Source organism: Micropterus salmoides, unplaced genomic scaffold, assembly GCF_014851395.1.
Source record: "Micropterus salmoides isolate LMB-PRFRI ecotype aquatic unplaced genomic scaffold, ASM1485139v1 Ms_hic_scaffold_15, whole genome shotgun sequence".
NCBI lineage: Eukaryota > Metazoa > Chordata > Actinopteri > Centrarchiformes > Centrarchidae > Micropterus > Micropterus salmoides.
Genome location: NW_024040596.1, coordinates 20,244,132 through 20,256,513, shown reverse-complemented (window position 1 = coordinate 20,256,513; position 12,382 = coordinate 20,244,132). Strand labels below are relative to the sequence as shown.

At 39.4% G+C, this 12,382-nt stretch overlaps 1 long non-coding RNA gene across 1 annotated transcript; it reads left to right on the top strand.

Annotated features, from left to right (window-relative positions):
- The first annotated feature begins 5,047 nt into the window (after positions 1-5,047).
- Positions 5,048-12,382, top strand: LOC119904341. Its single transcript, XR_005444688.1, has 3 exons — positions 5,048-5,669; positions 11,457-11,577; positions 12,322-12,382. It is a non-coding gene; the product is annotated as an uncharacterized LOC119904341 (long non-coding RNA).

Genomic DNA, 12,382 nt, shown 5'->3' with positions numbered 1-12,382 from the left:
GCGTCTCTGCTGACAAAAGATCAGCCATTCTTTAAAAATGATCTGCCCGATGACTTGGCCACTATCCTGCTCCTCAATCTGAAACCTTCTAACAGACTAATTCTTCTTTGATTTTCTGTTCCTCCCTGGACTTGTTGAGCTTGATCCTTGTTGTCCCTTGAGTGGACCCTCACAGCTGCAGCTAATTACGTTTTATAGGTTTTCCTTAGTTGTTGACCTGTGTGAATGTCTTAGGAGGTTAGAATCGGACACATAGATCATGTCTTAGCTTCTTGTTTACATTACATGCTTCTAGAGGTCTACACAAGTGAAAAACACTGGGGAAGCAGACTCTTGTGACAGTGTCATGCCTTTTGCAATCTGCATATTCAATTTTATTTTTATATGCATGCTTTTTTGTGTGTCTGCATACAGTTTTTGTCAACGTCCTCCATCTGCTACCTGAACAAACAGCCAATCATCCCACACAGTGTTCTGTCTTGTAAATAACATTGAAGATATTAACAGTTGTAGGATGTAAATTATGTGTCTCTAAAATGTTTCAATATATGAATATATTCTTTTTATACTGTTAACTGTTTCACCACCATACTGTGCAGCTCTGTAAATTACTAATAAAAAAATTGTAACATGTATAAAAATAAAATGTTTTATATAAAATGGAGACTTTGGTCCAGTGGTGAAATGTAACTTAATACATTTAGTTGAGCACTGTACATTTTTGAGGTACTTCCATGTTATGCAACTCAGATTAACATTTTATTTATAAAAAATACATGATCATACAGTAAAATCTAATCTCATAAACACTGACCAGCTACAACAAATTGGCGCTTACATGTTAATGCATCTGTAGAAATAATCCATCAATGTTTATTAAAATAGATATAATAATATAATGCTCCACGGAGATATTCTACAAAATGAGAAATATTATTCTCATGTCTGTATGCTGAATAGTAAGCTGCCATCAACAGCCAGTTAGCTTAGCTTAGCATAAATGCTGGAAACGGGGAAACAGCTAGCCTGACTCTGTCCAAAGGTATCAAAATCTACCTACTGGCACTGTTTCCAAAACAAACATCAAGGACCACCCTTTTCCACCTACATAATATTGCAAAAATCACATATTGTCTCAAAACAATGCAGAATAACTAGTCCACACACTTATTACTTCTAGGCTGGATAATTGCTATTCCATATCATCAGGCCACCTGAAAAAGTCCCTTAAGACTCTCCAGTTGATCCAGAATTCTGCAACATGCGTACTGGCAAGAACCAGGAAAAGAGATCATATTTCTCCCGTATTGGCTTCTCTGCACTGTCTCTAGAATAGAGTTTAAAAACTTCTGCTCACATTCAAAGTCCTTAATGGTCAGGTACCATCATATCTTAAAGAGCTCATAGTACATTATTATGCTACTAGAACACTGCATGACCAGAATGCAGGGTTAAATGCAATTTATACATCTGCGTCAAATCGACGGCGTAGGTGACAGCGTAGGCTACGGGGCTACGCAGAGGCTACGCCGTCGCCTGACACGCACCTCCTCAAAAATGTAACTACACGTCGACTCGACACGGACCGTAAACTCTGTGATTGGTCGGCTGGGTAGCCTCGCAATGCCTCCGAACCGACCGGAAGTATCCCGAGCTTTAAAGTAACATTTACTAGCGGCCAAAACGGCGGCTGTAACACAATGAATCAATATTTGACCGTCGCAACCTGTGCAAAATGACTCGTTTCGCTATCAGAATGTGATCCATTCGGTCGGTAACATTTGAAAAGGCTACACCAGCCACACGTTTACAATTTAAGCCCAATTTACATTAGCGGCGCGCTAAACCGGAAGTTAGCCTGCTCGGCCGGCAAAAGTCAATACACTGGACGCTGTAGCGCTACTGCTGACTAGCGTGTGGGGGTGTAATTGCAGAATGACGCACAGACCTACGCACAAGTATAAATGCATGGCTACATGCATAGCCTTTGGAGTCGCTGATATATTGGCTTATTCTACTATGCCGTTGGACCAGTTGTTTAGCTGCTCCAGGATAATCCAAAAAGTAGATTAGCTTCAGCAGGTAAGGATTATTGGCCCGTCTGTGGCCATGATAGTTTCTAAAAGTGTGCATACCAGTAATCAACCTGCGTCACACACTTTTACACTTGTGCCAGGATTTGGCTGTGCATCAATAAAGGATATTGTGTAAACATAGCATTGGCCTGATGAAACAATACAATTATAAACTGTGTTATATAAAAAATGGATCCTGCTGAGTTCCTTTTTTGGTCATGTTTTAGTATTTGTATTGTTCCAGAGGTTTGGATTATATGGTGTGGTTTGGTGAGGTCAGAGGGTGTGTTGGTGGCCAGTGATTGCGTCATTTAATTTGAAATTAAAAAATCCCCATGGTGTTGGAGCAGGAGGGTGTGCCTGCTTTATGTCTCATCCTGTTAAAAGTCAATGAAGGATGAAGAGGGACAACAGCAACAAGTGGTTCTTTACTGGCTCAGTTTGGATCTTTCATCCACATGAAGTCAGTGTCACTTCAGTGCAGGACAGTGGGTGAAAAATGGAAAACACCAAGTGAGGGAGGAAGTAATTACTGCATGCTGACAGACCTGTAATGTTTTCATGCTGGAGGATAATTTGGGTAGAGGAGTGAGGAACAGATGAAAAGTTCCAGTGGTGGAGGATGTTCCTGGTCAAATGGGTCATTGTTTGCCCATTATTTGAAAAGCATCTGTCTTCAGCTTCAGACTTCCGCTCAAGTTACTGGGTGTGCGTGTGCAACGTGTTTGTAGAAAAAACTGAAAACTTATTTAACTTGACATTTGCGTTACTCACAGCTAACAGCTGTATGAATTATATTAGTAGTAATAATAAGTTTTAAATTGTTATTTTTTCCTATTTTCTTATGACCCTGTGGTGGTTCTGGGTGGGGGCTACAGGCTGGCAGTGCCCCTGTTGCAACAAGCGTAGACGCCTTGTCACCCCCGTAAAATGTAGTGACGTTTTCTCTCAGAAACCAAGGAAAGGCATGACTCTCTCACTATACAAAATAAAATTCACCGTGATATTAACTAAAAAAGATATGGGCTGCAATTAACGATTATTTGCATTATTCATTAATCTGCTGATTATTTTTTTCAGTTAAATGTATTGTTTAGTTTATAAAATGTAAAAGAAATTGGTAACCAACAGTAACAAGCTAAAGATGTTTGACTTACTGTCTCATATGGCAAAGAATATCACAAAGAAAAGTTGCAAGTCCTCATATTTGAGAAGCTGATATGAGACAGCTCATTTTCAAAAAATTTTTAGATTCAGTGTTTTTGTTTTAAAAATGACTGAAACAATTAGTCATTTATAAAAATAGTCCCATAGACATGGTGGGCATGGTTTGTCGTTACTAAAGCTATTGGGGATATAAATAATGCCGAAATAAATTAACAAAAAACCCATACAAACTTTATTCGCTTTTTTTCGTTTAAATTATCTTTATTTTCGCTGTAACGTTCCCTGCATTATGGTGCGTTCCATTTGACATGGGAAGTCGGAATTTCCGAGTTCAAAGGTCAAAATTTCAAAGGGAATGCCCCCTTAAGAATCGCACTACCCCGACTTCGTGATCCAAGATGACTGTCGGGGTATCAACCGCTCTAGTTTATATTGTTTATTAGCAGTGGTTGTGTCGTATTTTCCGACCATGTTCCACCATACATGCTGCGTTCCACCTCGGAAGTCGGAGGTCGGAGCTGGAAATGACGTCACACCCGAGTTGACGGCGTTCCAGTTAACAAGTCAGAAAACCTCGCTCGGCCAGTTGTTTGTTGGTGCGTTCCAGTTGACATGGGAAGTCGGAATTTCCGAGTTCAAAGGTCAAAATTTCAAAAGGAACGCCCCCTTAAGTCGGAATCCCGATTTGGGAAGTCGGGAGAACCGCACTACCCCGACTTCGTGATCCAAGATGGCTGTCGGGGTATCAACAGTTAGTTAAAGCTGTAGTTTATACTGTTTATTAGCATTTCTGTGTAGTTGTGACTGGTATAAATGTACACAAAGTGCTGTCCAGCAGCTGTCTGTGGACGTGTTGCTACAGTGTTTAGTGTGAGTAAATGCGTTTTTTTAATCAACCGGCGTATCAATAGCTAACCTAGCTAACCTCTCAGCAAAGCACAACAATAAATATTCAGAACAGAACACTTATATTCACAGCACAGCTCTCTCAAAAGAATGTTGTTTTAGCATAGACGTCTGGGCTATGGTTCGACGTCTATTAGTCGTCTTTTAAATGTGAAATTGCTTGCTGGGACCTGAAGGGGGCACTTACAGCCTGTGGATACCCTAAATGGACCTTTGTGAAAACAGCCACAAGATCCAAGAAGAACAAAACTACAGGGGAGGAGGAAAAGAAGGTCAAACGCAACAACATTGTGATTCCATACATGTCTGGAGTATCAGAGGAACTCAGGAGGATTTTCAACAAACACAGCATCCCTGTGTTTTTTTTAAACCCAAGAACACACTAAGACAAATGCTGGTACACCCCAAAGACTGCACAACCAAACACAAGAAAAGCAATCTAGTGTATGTGGTCCAATGCAGTGAGGAATGCACAGACCTGTATATTGGGGAGACTAAACAACCACTACACAAACGCATGGCTCAACACAGAAGGGCCAACTCCTCAGGTCAAGACTCTGCAGTCTACTTACATATGAAAGACAACAAACACTCGTTTGAGGACCACCAGGTGCACATTTTAGACAGAGAAGATGGATGGTTTGAAAGACGTGTCAAAGGAAGCCATCTGCCCCCGGGTTGAGAAGCCGTGGCTGAATAGAGAAGGGGGTCTACGCCACCACTAATCCCCCACTTACAATGCAGTCCTTTCATCACTTCCCAGGAAACTTAACAAATGTAACCTACTGGCCTCAGGTGAGGATGCCAACGGTGGTGGTTCAGTCTTGGCCTCGAGTAGTCCTAACGACCATAACGACTGTGTTACAACAGCCAGGAACACTAAGATCCTGGCAAACGACCCCACTGAGGTTAAATAGCTGAGTTTCCCTACCAGTCAGTCAGAACTGAAAAAGTCCTTTGGATGAGGGACGAAACGTCTTCCAGTATCTTCAACCAAGTCCAGTTGCCCTTGATTTTAACCTTATTTGGATATCTATGACATCGGCCCCTTTTTCATATTTTTATTAAATGAGTGAAACAGCGCCCTCTGGATTGTAACGGCTGGTACGTGTTGGCCAGTGTGTGTGATCAATAAAGATATTGCAGACTTACCTGAGTCTATCGATGTGACAGGTGAAGGTGATTAGGTCAGATGCTGTAACTGTCAGGTCGCTGCGAAATAGTGAATGGACAAGTCGCTGGATGAGAAACTCTGATTTGTGAAGCCAGTTACAACTGTGGCTTCATAACTAATAGTAGAAAGTAATAACTTTATTTAACGTTATATGAAATAACCGGCAGAGTTAGCTTGTTTTCCAGATGTGCTAATCATTTCAGCTGGTGGTGTTGGTGTTGTAAGGCTAGTAGCGTTACGCTAGCAGCAATGTAGTTTCAGTCAGTCCAACAAAATGATCGACAACAAGGGCGGTGGGACATTAAATATGACATGGACACCGCGAGGAAGGTCCTCGACATCAAATAGTGAGTGAGATATACCCTCTCTGCATAAATTGGTCATTAAATGTGATCTGAAGTCACAACAATAGACAAACACAGTCTGCTTTAACTAACTCCACACACAATTATATCTTTTACATTGCTCTTACAGAGTATTTTTACACTGTGAAATTGCTACTTTTACTTTGGTAAGTAAAATATCTCAGTACTTCTTCCACAACTGATAACTTTGCTAATATGGTTAAAGTAGAATACTGAGGCCTTTTAATGTACAGTAAATTATGTTATACTAAGTGGAGTTACTTATGTTTGGGCCAGTTCAGCAAAAAATAAATTTGGAATATTTGATGCTTTTATCTATTCTATAACATGTAAACTAAGTATATTGGATTTTGGACTGTTGGGTTGGACAAAATCAGACATTTGAAGACATGTTGGACTCTGACAGACGATTATAAGCAGATTAATCGACACTCTGAGCCTTAATTGTCTGTAATATGTATATAACTGATGTAAACAATTCATCAGTTTAAAAATGATTATAACACTGATTAAAAACAATGGTTAAGTATGTTTTGTGAGCTGTTAAAAAGGGCCTTGGATCTCCAAAACCCAATCGGAACATTAGGGGTAACAGAATATACAGTAATATAGTTTTTTGTGTGTCTTTCTAATTCTAAGCTAATAAGAGTCACAGACCTAGTTGGCATCTTCATCATGTTAAAGGGGAACAGGAGCAAGGATGGTAAAGGATCACCTCATTGATTAATTTAGTCACAATTATATTTGAAATCTGTGTCTGTAATTGATGATAAATACTGATACAGTTTGGCATTTTTTGAGCTTTATTCCGTATGCATATCAGTATTCACAACAGTTTCTTTAGCAATTTGTGGGTTTCTGTGGGTATTAATATTAGAAATATCACGTCTTAAATGAGGTCTCTTAAGTTACAAAAATGATTTATGTTTGAAAGGAAACTTAAGAGAAATTTTTGTTGTGGCATATATTCACAGTTTACAGGAAGTCTGTGCTGTGTTTCCTGTGCAACCACAAGGGGGCCATGTACCTGTTTGTCTGCATTTAGATGACAGCTACATTAATCTCAATTTTGAGTTAAAATTGATTGTGCAACACAGCAGGGCATTGAAGGCATTATTTAAAAAGAAACCAAGACTTTTTAGGGCTATTTTTTCCCTTGGTGTGTTTCATGTGTGTGCATTTGTGCAACAGAGAGCTTATGTCTCAAGTCTAGAAACCAGTGTAGTTTGGATACCCTCCAAGTGCTGTTTGAGATGAATGAACCTATGACATCTGATTGCATAGGAGTACCACTTTTTGGAAAGACACTGTCATGAAAGCAATAAGTTAAAGGTCTGTAAGTTAAGAGATCTTTTCCGGCCCTCCTCCTGCCTCTTCCTCAACAACAGCATGTAATGATACTGATAAGCCTCCAGAGGTGTTATTTGATCACTCAATAAATCTGCAGCTCATTCCCTCATGCCTGTGCAGACTCTTGTAAAGTGTCATATAAAAGTCTGCTGATTTATGACCAGATAAATGACAGAGTTAGTGGCAAATGCTAACCCCGGCTCTCACCAGCTGGTTGTGAAACTGCTTAGAAAAGATGGAGTTTATCCCCTCTACCTGTGCTGAATGAAAACGAATTTCAAATGTTTGCTGTTGGAAAGTTGGTACCACTGAAGGTGGCTCTGTGTTAAGATTTTACTGTTCGGGAAGGTTTTTGTTATTAAAGATCATGTCACATTGTTATGTCTGGAGGCAAGTCAGGTTTAATAAATGAGATGTTTATTTTATTGGAAGTAGTCTATGACTTTCCAAGGATTCATATGATTATTTTATACTCACCTTCATCTCGTTCTGTCCTTTGTAATAGCACTTTCTTCTCTTTATCTTTCAGTCACTCCTTTTATATCTTATGACTATGTATTTTTTCTAAGCTAATATGGACCCATTAATGTCTCCAGTATGTGTTCTGTGGGTGTGTGTCTGTGGGAGAAGGATGGAAGAAGAGAGCGAATCGGATGGATGAAGAATCAAAAAAGGCACATGGCTGGATTACTGCTCTCTTTTTATCCCACGTGCCTCACCAGCAGTGTAGTCCGTGTAATGGGTGACCAAGAGTTCACTGGCTGATAGGAGTGTGCAAGTCATCATTAGCATTTCCCAAGTTCTACTGGCCTGGTAGTCATTGCCACAGGCCCATTATTAAACACTCAGACCAGTGAAAAGTGAATTTTTCTGTCCGGAAACATTACTGTTTTAGTTCACTCTGGCCACTCTCAGTAGCATCGTTTCCAGACGTAGCTCCTGGTGGCTTTTTAGAGCTTTCTTAAGTGTAATTGTTGTAAGTTTATTAATAATGGCATATAAAACAAGGATATAGATGAGCATTAGCCAATTCCCAGCAAAGCAGAGTATTTGGACTTGCTATTGTGCATCATATAATTCATGGTTACATAGTAGCATCCAAGGCAGACAGATTAACGTCTACACAGTGATACATCCTCTGGAGATACATTTAGCATAACGGGGTGTTGATTCCAGTTTGCCATTGCCTCACCACATTTTTCAGCCTGCCTCTACTTCTCATCCCCAAATCCCATTTGAAGCATAATTTCAGTGTTTTTGCAATTAACATTTGATGTATTACAGTTTGTGAAAGTTAAATTCCTTTCTCTTGCTTGGCGGTCGCTGCCAAGGGCTTCTCTCTCTTTCACTGTGAGGCCTGGTGGTTTGTGGGGTAACGTCTCTGAGGGTGATTTATACCACACAGATGTTCTTGGATGAGCAGTTATCCTGTTGGGAATTAGTGTGTGTGTCTGTGTGATGAGTGTAATGCCATTAGCTCCGATACAGAGCTGTCCAATGTAGTGTGCAGTGGAAACACTTACGGTCCTATGGCATTGTAATGAAAAAAAGCATTTCTACCCCCCCACTAATTCAACCTTTTATCCATTACTTTTAGCTATTTCAGCCTTATTATCCATTACTTAAAGCTAACTATTTTTAACCTTTTATCTATAACTATTAGTTAACTGTTTAAACTGTATTATCCATTACTTTTAGCTGGTTGAACCTTTTATCCATTACTTTTAGCTAACTTGTTCAACCATATTATCCATTACTTTTAGCTAACTAGTTCAACCTTTTATCCATCACTTTTAGCTAACTGTGTTTAAATCTTTTATCTATTACTTTTAGCTAGGCCTAACGGTTTCAACCATATTATTCATTACTTTTAGCTAACTGTTTGAACCGTATTATCCATTACTTCTAGCTAACTATGTAAACTAGTTATTCATTACTTTTAGCTAACTGTTTCAACCATATTATCCATTACTTTTAGCTAACTATTTCAACCATTTATCCATTACTTTTAGCTAACTATCTCAACCTTTTATCCATTACTTTTAGCTAACTATTTCAACCATATTATCCATTACTTTTAGCTAACTATTTCAACCATTTATCCATTACTTTTAGCTAACTATCTCAACCTTTTATCCATTACTTTTAGCTAACTATGTAAATTACTTTTAGCTAACTATCTCAACCTTTTATCCATTACTATTAGCTAACTATCTCAACCTTTTATCCATTACTTTTAGCTAACTGTTTAAAGGGTGTATTAAGGCATAGCTGTCTCAATATTTTGATATAAAAATAATTTGTAATTACATTTTTTGAAATTAATTGAGTTGAGTGCTACTACACAAGTAGTCCACATATCCCCTGCAAGCACCCGTATGGGATCATAGTCCCCTGGTGAAATGGTTATGTAAATCTGTGTGTTATCTGCATAATTATAGTATATTTTGTTGTTTTTCATAATCTGAGCCAGTGGAAGCATGTAAATGTTAAACAAAAGAGGCCCCAGAATGGAGCCTTGGGGAACTCCACGTCATTTTTGTCAGCTCAGATGTGTGATTACCTATAGACACAAAGTAGTCCCTGTCCTTTAAGTAGGATTCAAACCAGTTTAGTACTGTGCCAGAAAGTCCAACCCAGTTTTCAAGTCTGTCTAGTAATATGTTGTGGTCGACCGTGTCGAATGCAGCACTGAGATCCAATAGTACTAAGACTGAAATTCTGCCACTGTCAGTGTTTAAATGGATGTCATTGAAGACCTTAACAAGAGCTGTCCCAGTGCTGTGGTGTGGTCGAAAACCTGACTGGAAGACATCAAAACATTTATTTAGTGCCAAGAAAGCACTAAGCTGTTGAACAGCTTTTTCTATGATTTTACTTAAAAATGGGAGAGTTGATATGGGCCTATAATTGCTCATTAGTGAACTGTCCAGATTGCTCTTTTTTAAGAGTGGCTTAATGACTGCAGTTTTCAGGGCCTGTGGGGAAAAAACCTGAGAGGAGAAACATGTTGACAATTTGTAGTAGATCTGAGGCCATGCATTTAGACACATTTTTGAAAAAACCTGTTGGCAGAATATCAAGGCAGCATGAAGAGGATTTCAGATGTTGTATTATGTCCTCCAGGTTTTTATGGTTAATAGAATCAGATTGTCTCATGCTATATGAATTGTTTTTAAGTAGACACAGGGACAAGACATATCCTGTTACTGACATGGAGGCACTGATTGCTTGTCTAATTGTTTGAATTTTGTCTGTGAAGAAGGAGGCAAATCTATTGCAGGCCCTGGTGGATAGAAGGTCAGAGGCTACAGACACAGGAGGGTTGGTTAGCCTGTCGACAGTAGCAAACAGGGCACGTGCATTATTAGTGTTTTTGGTGATGATGTCAGAGAAGAAGGACCGCCTTGCATTTCTCAGTTCTAAATTATAAATGCGAAGTCTCTCTTTATAGATGTCATAATGAACCTGGAGATTTGTTTTCCGCCACCTGCGTTCAGCCTTACATTTTTCACTAGTGTTTTCAGTGATATGCCATTTTGTGATTACCTCTGTTTGTACATTTGTGTGCACGCAGATAGCACTCTCAAAGAAAACACAGGGACATCAGTCATCACAACCTTGGAAATGTTCAGACCCTTGGAGATGACTAAGTCCAAAGTGTGCCCCTTATTGTGTGTGGGCTCTGTCACATGTTGGGTCAGTCCATAATTATCAAGAACACACAGTTCTTTAGTCCCTCTGTCCTGGGGGTTGTCAACATGGATGTTAAAATCACCAACAATAACTACACTGTCAAAGTCAATACAGATTATAGACAGCAGTTCACCAAAGTCATCAAAAAAGTTTGCACAGTATTTAGGGGGCCTGTATATATTCAGAAAAATAGCTTGAGAAGAGGAATTCAGCTGAAGAGCCACATATTCAAGCAGCAACCTTGCAAGAAGGTGTTTCTCCTTTATCAAATTGATTGATATTATATGTCTCAATGCAGGAAGACATGTTTGAAGATAAAACCAGAGCTTAAAGTCTAACACAGCTCTCTTTAATCAGGGGTAGATTCAGACTAGGTTCTTTGGCGCAACACTAACCAGTTGGCTATTTATCAGCAAGTATCAGTTGGATGTTTGGCGCTGGTTATCCCTCTGTTTTGGTGATTGTTGTTGTGTTGTGCAAACACTCAACCTACATTAATTGGCTGGGACAGTGCGTGTAAAAAACATTTGATGGGATGAAGATTTTGTCCCCACTGACATAAAAAAATGCACAATGATTATTGGTTTTCTTCTCGTTTCCAATTATGTCCCTTCGCTATTATATGGCCGTAATGGAGCATTTACTCCATGACATTATTTATAACTGCACTGGAACTGCTAAATCAAGAGTGTGAAAAACATGATCTCAGCTGTCTTGTTCCAGACCTTCCGTCAGTACAGACCTCAGCAGGGGCGGGTGGAAAGAAATAGTCCCTCGCAGGGAATGGATGTTGCAGGGAATCCTCTTCTGGCCCTTCAACACCTCAGCTTATAGTGAGGGACAGGTAAGCCTATTCAGGATTGGGAAGAAGCTGCTAACAGATCCACAGAGTTCACAAACAGATGTCATTCACGTTAGCTTTTGGTGGTCACAGTGTTAAATGTTAGAAATAGGTAAAAGTAATGAGTTCTTACTCCCTTATGATAAATAAATGCTCTCTGTTTATGAGATTATGATTTTACAGTGTTGGTTTTGTGAGTTCATAAGTGATCATCTGGAGGTCATTGTTGTTGCATAACTGCCTGCTTCATGCCTGCTGTTAATGAGGACAAGACAGTATCCTGGACAAATATAGATCAAAGTCACAAACGTCCTGCCTTATTTTTTTTTGGTCGGCTTTCTGCGTGGAATAACAATACTCAATCATTCCCAAGTGTGCTCTCACAGTGACATCACAGTGTCTAAAATAGGAGTCAAAATAAAAATGATCAAAGTCAAACTCAGGCTGCTGTTCACGTTATTGACCTGAGGGACGCCACGAGGTCGAATGGTGGTTGGGGGGGGGGGGGGGGTGGGTGGGGGCACTAAAAAACTGAAATATTATCATCCTTATCTAGATAAATAGACAAACAAATGACATACTGTTAAGAAAGGCTCTGTTTTAAGCCTGGATTTTTAGTTATTAGCATAGTTACAAATGGTGTTGAATTGGCTGCTGTTCTCCAATTATATTTTTAACCACATGGCGTGTGTGTGTGTGTCTGTCTGTCTGTCTGTCTGTCTTTCATTCTTTCGTTCTTTTCTTGAGGAGCATCCAGGCAGTATTTGGAAGAGAAAGACTGTGTGGAAAAGGAAAATAGTGTAAGTGA